This window comes from Tyto alba, unplaced genomic scaffold (assembly GCF_018691265.1).
Source record: "Tyto alba isolate M040663 unplaced genomic scaffold, T.alba_DEE_v4.0 Super-Scaffold_23, whole genome shotgun sequence".
Taxonomy (NCBI): domain Eukaryota; kingdom Metazoa; phylum Chordata; class Aves; order Strigiformes; family Tytonidae; genus Tyto; species Tyto alba.
In genome coordinates, this window is record NW_024881297.1 from 19,032,320 (window position 1) to 19,045,380 (window position 13,061).

General features: G+C 41.6%; 1 protein-coding gene across 1 annotated transcript in view; it reads right to left on the minus strand.

The window, feature by feature from the left end:
* The window catches only part of FGF2 (fibroblast growth factor 2), a 30,226-nt gene that overhangs the window by 8,386 nt on the left and 8,779 nt on the right, over positions 1–13,061 (minus strand). The window lies entirely within an intron of this gene.

The window sequence follows — 13,061 nt, forward strand, 5'->3', positions numbered from 1 at the left end:
GTTAGAATAAACAAACAAAGAACTGCAAAAGCAGATGAGGATAGCAAAGACACAAGAAATGGTGCTATACAAATTAGGAACATGAGAAGTAGGATTATTTGAATCAATTATTTAAAAAAAAAAAGTCATGTTTTTTTGAAGATCTGTAAGGCCATATCACATAGCTTTCAGCTACTGCCTGTGAATTAACACAAAGCCTAAACTGATTTTTCTTAGCCATAGATCACATCCAGCAGCTTAGATTAACACACAAATGTTTCCTCCTCTGCCTACGGCTTGTTTCAAGCTATCAATATAAGCCAAAAGCGGCCTCCACCTAAATGCAGAAGAGCTATTTGCTTTTTTTATTTACTTCTTCCCCAGTTGTTCATGTCATTGCATTCAGAATGATAAATGAATCAAGCCTTTATGTGGTTAAAACAGTGGAGCCAGGAAGTTGCATCTGTGCTATATTTCAGCCTAACCTTAACAGGAATACCTGTGACACTGCACCTCAAAGTTCAGGTTTTTCAACCATTAGTTACACAGGATGGGAAATACAACATGACAAGAAACTACATCAAATACCATTAAAAAGTCCACCAGACACCTTCTACATGACTTAGGCATTTGTGGCTCAAAAGAAATCAAAACATTGTTGGAACTGCCATTTTTCTGGAGAAGACGAGGAGGAAAAGAAAGAAAAGTTCACGTTGTCCTAAACCTCACAGAAGATCCCATACTATTCCAGCCATTTTTAGAACATTTCCCTCTGAAAACCTAACTTTGATTATTTAAAACATCACTTTAAAAAAGGGTAAAAGGCCAATACAGCAACTCGTATGAGCTCATTGGCCTGCTTGCAGCTTGACATGTGATCCTTCCACCTCCTTCACAGAAAATACATGCCCCTTCCCTGCAGCTCCATCCCACCGAACCACCTTGCACAGGCAGTACGATTCAATCTGATTTCTGCTAGAAACAATCACAGCTAGAAACAACCACGACCATTTCAGTAACAACAGAACACATGAATCTCCTGAAATCCCTCGGTTTTACTCTATTCTGGAAGGCTGTTACTTCCAGTGAAACCCATAACTGCAAACCCTCTCACTTAAAGAAGAGCAATCAGAAGCGAGCCCAGATGAGTACTGTTTTTTCTGTGCAATACTGTGCTTTCATCCACAGTTCCACTAAACCGGGAATTTTAAGAGCAACTATACTGCCATAACAGGAAGCAAGATCATCCCAACACAGGCATCAACAACGAGGAGGAGCTGAGAAACAGCTTCTCACCTTCTTGGGATGTAGAAAGACAAGCCATTTTCCAAAGAACTGCAGCAGCTAAAGAAGAAACAAGCATGGTCACAAGCTGGTACTGGTTATGTATCCATCAGGTGTCGGAACAAAGGGGATGACTCATCTGGTGCGAGACTATCTGTGTTTCCAAAACTGAACTAGACTAAAACTTCTCCTTCCTTCTGCTTGCATCCCAGAAATTATTTTGGGAATTAGTTAAAAACATTTTCTATTTGAACACACCATACACAGATCTGACCATGATAAAAGCCCAGCCAGGGGAACCAACAGCTGTGCTCCATTCCCTTGGAAGTGCTCGGCCAGGGACTTGTGTCAGTTTGTGTTCGCCCATTTCTTTCTTTGAGGGGTTCATGACAAACATGTACGTGGTTCTGCACAGCAAGACTGGTATTACAGCTTAGTGGGCAAAGTCTGATGGGCAATACTGGTACACATCATCTCAGACACGAGCTTCATTCACCTACCTGCTTTTGTGAAGTACATAGCTTTTTCTATTTACTGATGCAGTTTTAAAAAGCTTGACCTTTTAAGCCACCAGAATAAACGCTTGAAGCGACTGTAAGTTTTGGAGCGGGAGATTCTCTTGAGATTCAGAGGGAGGTTACTGCTTATTTGGCTTTTTGTTGTGAGAAGAAAGATTTTTGCAATACAAATGAAAAAACTTCCTTGGTTTACTTCTGTTGCTCCTAAAGGCAGGACTGAGGAAACTCCAACAATAAAAATACCAGGAACATGAAATCTTTAGAATAATTGCTGCAAACCACTTTTAAAGCATTAAAATTATATCATCTGATTTTTCCCTAGATACAGACAAACATCAGTAAGAGTTGCTCATAAATCCACTAATTTGTATACACAACTGGAGCCATATTAATACAAATGCTGCACTCTAAAGAAAGTAAAATGGTTTCTTATGAATTATGTGTCTGTTGCCATTTTGCACAAAGAAAAAACAAACAAACCAACCTTCATAATTCACTAATAACTCCAGACTTCCAAGGAATACAGAAACCTCTGTAGGCATAAAAAGTGAAATGTTTGATTTCATCCCAGAATCAAGTATTCAAAACACAGCCCTCCTGAGTTATTAGGCCAAAATCAGACTTGTGAACAGCTTCAAAAACCTTCAGTGCAACTCCTTGCCCTCTGGGGAATCAAGAATATGGAGAAGTGCTCTGGTTAGGAACTGGGAGAAATAAACTTTTGAGATGTGCCCAAGCATACAGCTTTCACCACACACTTAACAAGAAACAGCTGTGTGAAATATCTAAAAAGTAGTATTAATTGCTGCAGCACAGACTTCCTATGCTTCATGACTTTCTCTTGACAAAAAAAGCACACCAACTCCTACAGCATCATACCAGGCCAGAAGTTCAGATTCTGTAAAAACAAGCTTTTAGTAAAGGTTTTTAAGGCCTGTAAAAATATTTGTATAGTTTGGAGAAGCTTGCAAAAAAAAAAAAAAAAAATTCTTGCAGCGCTTTAAACGAGCTGTGATACCGAAAGCCCCAAACGCAAAATCAGCTTCACTAGATTTTCCTCTCCAACTCGAACAACACATGAATAAACAGAGCCAGAATAGTACTGTAAGTTTTTCAGGTTTCAGCCTTATTTTATGCCTTTATTAATGCAAGCTAAGTATTTACCACAGTGTTATATGCTGATCTGAAGATGCAAGATAGAACACAGCCTCGCTAATTAAACACATTTTGACCATGCAGTTGTCACCCGAAGCAACAATTTTAGGTTTAGCTCAATGCAACTTGGTGCAAATGGTCATAAGAGAAATGCAACGTGTAACACCAATGATCCGCATCTTTTGCAGCCTTTAGGTCACCAACAGCAATAGCTCAGACACCGGACACATTTCAGAACTATTCATAATACTTCTTTTCAGCATATGTGAACCTCAAACCCAGATCCATGAAGGTAAACTAATTAAGAAGTCTGCAATCCAAAAAAGTAGCACAGATTGTTGGGAAAAAGCCGATTAACAAATTGAGGGCCAAAAAGGCACATTTTCCAAGTTATTCTGGCAGCCCTCTGGGAGGGCCCCCCTCCAGCACAGCAGTAGGTCATTTCACTGTGCACATCCATAGCATGCCCTTTAATTTGTGATGAAGGCCAAGTGCAAGGCTATGGTTTTGTGACAACACCTGCTGGCTTTGTGACAACAGAGAACTCAGCCCGCTGAGTGAGCATCTTGAAGACTGAGGCTAAGTTGTCATAAAGTTATGAAATAAAAAAAAGTCCTATCCCAATTATAACCTACGTGACCTTTATGCACTAACACCTAAAAAGGACTCTGTAAATTTACGACTACTGTTAAGACTTTCTTTTGTATCTCTTCATAATAAGCCAAAGTACGATCATCTTACCTTTTTCTACCCAGTAAGAAATGAAGTACAAGACACGTAAATTTCATTTCATGCCAGCGTAGAAACTTTGAGGAAAAAGGATAAAGTTGTATCTTTGGGAAGATACAAAAAGGCTTAGAAAACATGAACAGAATAAAGTTAAGGCACTGAACTATAATTCAGGAGATGGATCTGAAACCTTCCTCTGACACAAACTTCTAATACTGTAAGATAAAATTATAGAAGAAACCTAAATAAAACTCTCCTCTGAGCTATTTCCTTGTTCCTGTATTCAGCACAATCACAAACTTGTTATCTGAACAAACAAATCAGTTAACAAAATGCAGTTTATGGATATAACAACACAGTCCATAGTACTGCAGTGAAGCTTTTCCCAGAAGAAAAGGTACCAAGCCCAGAAGCAGCCACCATTACAGCCTCTGAAATGGTACACTTAAAAGCGCAAAACCAGATGTGGCATTGTAAGATGGAAAGAGAATAAGCCATATAAAACCAAAATCCTCAAAACAAAATTAAATTAATCAATAGGTATTCATAGCCTGCAGGACATAAGGCATTAAACTAATTTTTGATCAGAAGGTGATTGTTTAAAAGCTACCTTGCTCAAAACCAAGAAATGCCCACAAATGTTCCAATTATAGGGAAAAGATATACAATATCTGACAGTGCAAGATGAGAAAATCTCTCTTTGCTCACCATGTCCGTGACATCAGGAGATCCTGTCACACTCTTCTCCTTGGAACCGTGTTTTCCAATATCTCTGTGCCACAATAAACACGGGACTAAAGTCCCCCTAGCTGTGCCATGGCCCTGCCTCAGTTAACCCACCCACACACAGCAGCAGCACCACCACCCCTCAGGTAAGATCATAAACCTTAAGTGTTCAGCACAGGAAAACATGCAAATATATAAATCAGAAATTTTTAATTACGGGTCCAGATATATTGTTTTTTAGTCATTGTGTTATGATAATGAGTTTTTCCTCAAGTTTTGCAAAAGGGATCCCATACCAAAAAAATCACAAGCTGTTTCTCATCCCCTTGAACTGCAAAATGCTTTCCACAGACAGACTGTATCCAAATCCTGTCTCCAGCCGCTGAGGGTGGTGCATACCATTTCCAGCACATGGGAATTCTGCATCTTACAGCAGCAGAGCTGAGCGCTCACTGAGCCCCAGCTCTTCCACCAGGACCTGTGGCAACCTCTGCATCTCAGCGCAACTGTCGAAACACGAGAACTGGTTGTCAACAGTTTTTCACAGCAAGGTTGGTGAACTGCAGCTGAGCCAGAATAAAGGAAGGCAAAATCCTGTGAAAATCTGACCATGTTCATTTTTGACCAGACAGGCAAAAGGAGTCCTAACTCAGCACCCAGTTGCCTAACATTGTTAGAGCTATCATCGAAGACTGTTATATATAGATACATATATACAGCCTTGTAAAGCTGCAAGGGTAATCTAATGCTCATGATTTCCAGATTTTATTTTACAGTCATACGTCTTCCTCCTTATTATACCATCTATGTCTCTATACAGCAGATTATCCAAACGGCTACATTTACCTAAGGAGATGATCATTAATTAGGAAAACACATCACTTCAGATGTAATTTGAGTGAGCTTCCTATGCCTTCCAGCAGTATAAAAAAGGATGGGGGAACACACACACATTTTTAATTTGCGGTACATAGAGCCTGTGTTAAGGCCATGTATTCGCTGATGCTTTGGCTGAAGAACAGTAACCTTGCTCTTGAATGAATTTCCACTGAAACCAGTACAATTTGTGGCATTGAAGGATGTTGAACCACACTGCAACAGGCACCAAAACGACTGGCAGGGACTTGTTCTCACCTCCCATCACACACAGCCCCTCCTGGACAAATACAGCTGTCCTGTACATACACACCAATGATCATGAAAATTTATCTGAGGGGGTTTTGCCAGCTTCCTCTCCCTTAACACAGGAAATCTGCAGGGGCACTCTTTCCAACAGTGACCCTCAGGCAGAGAGATTCTTACCAGCATCTGAAAGCCAGAATGACTAAACAGTCATTTTCATTTTTGTTGTAAGACAATTTACAGAAGATTAAACTTCTTCAAGACCTGATGTATACATTAAACACATTCAACAGTTTTGGGTTTCGGGTTGTTTTGTTTTGTTTTTTAGATCAGGTCGTGATCTTGTGACCTGTTAAACGCAGGCAAAACACCGACCGCACTGATGTGTCCTTCCCCTGCCGCCAGCACAGCTCTGCAGGCACAGATTTCTGCATGCATTTGTGTCTTCAGTGAACTGTGGACGTAAAATCATAGTTACACTACAGGACTATCCCTTTTTCACAGGGTATGTGGTCAGGACAGATCTACACATTGCAAGTTAAGCTAGCCAGCATATTTGAGAGTTACAAATGGGCATGTATTTTTACAATCTGGAGAGACTTTTCTTAGAATATGGAAGTTGAAAAGTGATATTTAATAGCATTGTGGTTGGCAAGGTTTCAGATTTCTATTATGAACTGGATCTTCCCCATCTTTTCTTAATGAGCTCAAAAAAGTACTTCCATTGCAGTTTTGCATATGCCAGTGGAGAAAACAATTCTACAGACAAGCAGCACAACAGACAGAAAAGATGCTAGCAAGTGCGGAGCATACAGAAAACATGTAAATTTTCCAAAAGTTCTTTTATTGCCCTGAGTGCTAAAACTGAAAAATTACATGTACAATGAAAACTCTAAAGTCCTTTTACAGTTCTCCCAACCCAGCAAAGCTTTTAATGACCCAGACCAAATAATACCGCACTATCTTAAATAGTCCCAAGTGGTTTCATTGCTTCGCATCATAAAGGGTTCGGCCAGAAATCTCCTTCAAAATCAGGTTGTTTGTAAGAGCTTGGCAAAATCTAACAACTTAATACTTTAGAAAAAGAGCTGCACATTTTGGAAGTTACTGCTGAGCTCGTACTACCTTTCTCACATACTCCCCCCCGGACGATTGCTGGCAGCCGCGGAGCAGCAGTGCCACCAGCCTCCCGCATCCCGAGCCCTTGGCCCGGGGCAGGCGGCGTGCGCGAAGCTGTGCGCTGTTATTTTACTCATAGCAGCTGCATTGGCCAAGATATTCTGGGGCAGGAGTATGCCACAGTGCCACTAAGGAAGAGGGAAAGCAAAGGTCATAGTGGGGAAAGAAAGGGACAGAAACACATTAGGAAAACCTAAGAGTGAGAGGTACAGAGAACAAGCAGCAGTGAAGACAGGGCAGAGTAAGCGTGCAGTACATCAGGGTGCTGTACTGAAGCGTGAGACGAACTCCCGCACCCCAGGTGGGTGGAATTTGAGATGCACCAGCCAAATGATTCATCAGAAAATCCCCGTTTTCCAACTCCTCCACAAGGAAATGGGAAATCTAACCATGACACCAGAGAAACCCCAAAATAAAAACCATGAGCTCCTGGCTTTGGATACACTTACACAGCAAATAAAGGTATGATTAAAGCCTAAACTATACCTTCACCATGATCCCTACAAAGGCACTTCAGTGAGGACTAAAACCATGAGTACCCAGCCACGGTCTCAAAATCACATAAAATTCAGGTCAGAAGGACCCTATCTAGTCCAGCCTCCTGCTCAAAGGTCTCCATCACTCCACAGCAAAGACCCTGCTGCCACATTTTCACTCCTGTCAAACATACAGGCAAGGTAAACCAAGGCTCACAAGGGTTCACCGGTGTTTCCTGGAGTCACACCTCTTACTACCGAAAGGCACAACCTCAGTGCCCCACGCACACGCACACAGGCTGCTTCCATGCTCTGCAGAGTTTTCCCACCACACGGAAATGCTGCCCTCCCATGGCAGGACCACGCAACCTGGATATCCACTTTCAGTACCTCCCCCCTTCCCTGCAGGACCCCAAACACCACCCTGAATACCCCGAGACGAGACACCAGCATCGTTACGCTGCCTACCATCAGCACACACAGATCTTCGCTGCTCTGCCTCTCACCTAAAACAGCCCTCTTAAGGCAGCAGGAAAGAGAAGCCCTTTTCATAACTGTAACATCACTATTAACTCCCTGCAAGAATGTGTTGTGAAATATAACATTTTACCAAGAGGACTCTGGGCCCAAAAACATTGATCAGCCAATGCTCCAAGACATTTTTTGAGGTTTGTGAACTTCAACAGCAAACAGACCTTACCCAGACACTGCAACTAACGGAGCAGCTCATGGACTCTGAAAAGAGAGGAGGAATCTAATAGTATTTCAACCCTCGTTTTCACTAACATATAGCCGCTTTATTTGAACTAAAATGGTCATTGGCAAAACACCTCTCACTTGGTTTACAAGAAGGGAGAGTTTATGTACCCCCAAAAAATCCCAGGCTGCACGTCTCTGGATCAATGACTAGTTTTACTACAGTCTCTGCTGTGGAAAAGCTAAACCCCAGCCAAAGGCTCAGGGCGCATCTCCAACATATTTGCAGAGGCCCTGTAAGGAAAATCCTTCCATGAGGCCCCCGAATGACACTGTGGTGAAGCTATTGCACCAGCTCCCCATCACTCGTCCTCCTGCACCTCTGTGCCCACAGAAAACAGCAAAACAGCAACTATTTTGAAGTCTTACTGCTACAGAGGTGGATCACCTCTGGAGGGAATATGTATCAGAAATGCAAGGAAGTTCACAAAAAAAGGGGGTGAAAAATAAGAATCAACAATGCTTTGCTAAATGCAACACTCTGCAACTGACCGAATTCCCACTCCTGCATACTCTGTGGCTAAAGTTGGCCGATTCCTTCACGCCTGGGGGCAACATCTATTCCCAGCCAGGTGTCCATGCAAGACACAGAGTCGGGAGTGCTTGCTCCACACCTAACACAGTAAACCCTCCCAAACCCAAGGGCTGGTTCATTGAAGATGCACATGCATGTATACACACACACCCCTGCACAGAAAGATTAATAACCCTATTCTGGCATTTCCAGATCCAAAGCTGCCTGCTGGGTCAAATCCAAACCCCAGTCCGTGAGCTGGTGATGCCTACTGTAATATATCCCTAGGAATTAGAAATATCTGTGGCTCTCTCCCACATCTAGTCTCTGACACTTTTTGATGTCTCTTTCTCAAAGACATATTTGGCATCTTAACACCTTCTGCTAACTAATAAGATTTGCATTGACATACGAGGCATCCCCAGTCTTTAGACCGCAAACACAAAAGCAACTCTTTGCTCACTTTCATACGCTCGTTGTAAAATAACTGTGCCATCGCCAGAGTTGCTGAAGTACACACTGCCTAAAACCTGCAACACATGCAGGGGAGAAAGGAGAAACAGATATGAAAAACAGCAAGCAAACCCCTTAGCAGAAGAGGTGGTCTTTTAATAAACAAAAACCACAGAACAGCAACAAAAACAATCAAGCAAATGAAGTATCACAGGGAGAAATAGTGAGTCACACTCCCATACAAAGGCACATTTCTTTGCTTTTGCATGACAACATTGTAAGTGTATCTTTTTCCTTTTTGCCAGCCAGAGGCATAAAACCACTCACAGACAGACCTAAGGTCTTTCAAATGTAAACATCTACAACAAAAATATACACTTCCGAAATATGAACACTTCAAAAAGTTCCGGTTACACTTAAGAGTAAAACCAAGGCTTTAAGCAGAATAATAACTTGTGTGACTGTTTAAACGTCAACCTGCTAACCTACTCTACCACATAACATGGACATTCACAGATTTTAAGAGTTTTCACCTTTTTCAGTAGCACAAATACTGAATACAATGAAAATTATTTCCCCATTCTGGTTCTCCGTCTATTATCATTTATATCTTGACCTCAATTCCTACAAATATCCAACTCCACCTAACATACACCTATCACACTGGGAATCCTCCCCAGGAAACACTGATTCCCAAATATACAGCATCCTCAAATGCTCCCTATAAATTTAATATAAAGGACAGCAATGTCATCCTGCAGAAGAACAATTTCAGAATGATGTGATATACAACACTTCTGTCAAGAGTTTGGCTTAGTGCTCCTTGCCTGAGAGCCTATGGGTAAAACACATGCAACTACTTTAACTCCATTACACACAGCTTCTATAAACTGATCAAACTTCATCAAGTTCTTTAAAAATTTAAAGCGCTAGAGTTTCTGTATTCTTTTTACGAAACACAACTGGGGTATCCTGTACTGCCGAGCAAACAGCGATTGCTTGGCACTACATAAGGATTTCAAAGGCCAGAAACTGCAAGTACACCATCATATAAAATTATTCTAAATACCTATCTGCCACACTGTTTGAAGTCTCCTTGTCACTGCAGATGAGCTGACTGCATCACTTAAAGTCAAGAGAGCAAAACCAAGCAGAAAAAAATTACTAACTTTACTAGAGAAGAACGCTACAGGTGATAAAGCCTAGTCTCCAAGCTACTGATACCTTTACCCCAAATTCTTGATTTAGAACAATGTTTGAGGGTTTCCTTATCAAAACAATGAGTGCATGTTCACACATGTTTTTTTAGGACTTTTCCCAGAGGCCTTTTCTTAACAATGGTAAGGTAATCCATCATGTTTCTTTCAACTGCTTTGACTTCATTTAGTATTCACTAAAGTAAACTGCAGAATAACATCTTTAATTTGTTCACCGTTAGAACAAAGCTGGTGAAATTGTTTAGCCAATGTAATGATGTCACTGACCAGTATCACTACATGCATACAGAACTTGCAGAATTTCAGCTCTTTATGTTCAACGTGCATTCACTAATCTCTTTGTAACTATGACCTGGTTTTCACTTGCAACAAAACAGACAATACATAAAAACAGGGACAACCTGAAACAAGTCCAAGAACATCACTTCAGAAGATACAGAAGATAGAATGTATTATTTTTAAAAGGTATTTTTAGTGCTACTTCTTCAAGTACAACTTGCACAACAACTGTTCAGTAGTACATAGTACTTTAGGGCTTCAATGTCAGAGCAGTAACAGATTTGATGAGATGAAAGGAAAAGGCTGCCTGAGCAGCAGTGAGAAATTGCTGACCCACAGGCCTAATAAGCCTTAGTGTCACAGTTGGAAAGGAGAAACTGGATTTTAGAAATGCCAAGCAGAATCAGCAAATTGGATTTCAAGAGAGTCTGAAGCACAGTGGTGAAAGAGGATCTGTGTCAGGCACCGAGGGTTCCAAGGAGATGGCATCACAGACAGGAGTAGGAAGAAAACAAGCTGATAAGGAGGAGTTCCTATGAATTAAATTGCCCTTTAGAGCTGATTGCTCTTAATCTGGCCAAAAGGTTAAGAGAGGGTTGAATTAATCACTGAGTCTTCAATAAGTATTTTTGCAAAAAGAAAGTATAAAAAACCTAAAAATAAAAATCCATATACATGTACACACCGTATTGCACTGGTGCTTGTCCATCTTGTTTACTGCAATGCAAAAACAGCATTAAGTCCAGAGACTTACTTCATCCTCTATCTATTTTGTCCCCTTCCACCAAGCTGTGTAACCACCCTATGCTGACATTTAAATAATGCATCTGCAGGGGAACAGCACAAGCTGCAATGAAGGACAACAGCTGTCAATCACTGCTGGCCCAGAATAGTAGTGAACCAGACCCTTCACAAAAAGGCTCTAATTTGCCTTTGAATGCAGCCTTGCTTGAATATAAAGAGTTCTTCTTTGTACAAAACCAAATTCCCTAACACCAAGAAACAAAATGCACAGTGCATTTTTAGACCTTCCTTCAAACATCTGGGTAACACTCTTCACTTTTCCAGCCCCCTATAACCCCTCTGAGGAGGCAGAGAGAACACACCGTGGGACCCAGCCTGTACTAGGGAGCCAAGTGCTTGGGTCTGCAGGACCCCAGAGGGAGGAATCAGGCTGCAGTCACTTCCTCAGCTTGCAGCTCTTTGAATAAAACCCCACTGGTTATTCTGAATACCTCTGAACCATATTATGAAGGGACACGAGCGCTTTCCTAACAACAAAGGAGAGACCTTAGAATCTGCAGCTTGGAAGAACCTAGTTGAGTCTCTGCTACTTCAGCCAGACCCTTACTAGTACTTGCTATGCTGGTTGAAATCTATTGGCTGGTTTAATTCTCCACGCTGCTCCAGATTTCACTGCAAGAACATGCTCCCAAAGCATGCCATGGCTACAAGCACCAGCAATTGCACCGTCTTGCCGTACACCACATCAAATTATCAGGCAGGCCAAGTGTCCTTCACTCCTAACAGCATTTTCTCCTAATATAGTATCACATGGACAATACTGATCCACATTACTAGGGCTTGATGACTGAAATTCAGCCTTATTTTGAGACACTTTGGTCTGCTCTTTAATATTAAATTGTAACACCTTACTATCACTGGTATTGGCTCAAGCACTGACGATGAAATGCTCTGGAAGACATTACTTCTTGAAGCAGTAGAGCAAGCAGAAGATTGCGACTGAAATAAATTAAAACTGGCAACATGGGACAGTTCTGATAGAGCTCTTCAGCTTTGAGGAATTCCTGCATTTTTAAGGACTCAAGCATGGCGGGTTTTTTTCTTCAGTTTTCCTGAATGAACTACATTGCTGTTAGTAAAACATCCATAGTGACTCTGTAAACATCTGTAAAACCGCAAAATTAATCCCTCATATTTACCTATTCAGAGGCACAGCCAGACACACATTCTGCTATTCATCCCAACTGCTCCATTACAGCTGGACAACCCCAGTGGACTGAGTCCATACTATTTCCCAGAAACTGCTCAGCCTAACAAGATGGTGCAGCAGGATACCCCAGGTGACTTCTAAACAGAGATGACAGCCTCTCTCCACACATCCTCTCTGTATGGCCCTCACTGGCTGCTTCTCCACACTAAAAAATGTTCTCGTAGTTGTATCCATCACTGTTGCCACAGGTATTGACAAGACTAGTGGAATGTTGAACAAAACCACTCTACAGGTGTGGTTCTCTACATCCAGAAATCCCAAGTCTCACTATTGGTCTTCCCAGAGTTGTGGAACTGTATTAATACTCATTGTAATATGGTCCTAAAATTACTCTTCTAACCTGAAATGTAACATAGATGACAACGGCATAGACTCTTAATTGTTCATCTTGTTCAAGTCATACATCAAGGAAGACGTTGTATCTTGTCTTGCATTTTAACAGAGGCGATGGTTCAGGCCATGGTACCACAAGACGAGCAGTGACAACCCAACTGCTAGCTGCCACTGGAAAGGGGCAATTCCTGTCTCTCCATCCCAGGCTCCTACCACCTCCCTCACACCAGCTCAGACACTTTTCTTGTCCTCTCAGTGAACTGCTTCAACACATTAAATTGATCTGGAACTAATGTAGTGGCAGGGGGAGTGAGCGCAAGCATTTTC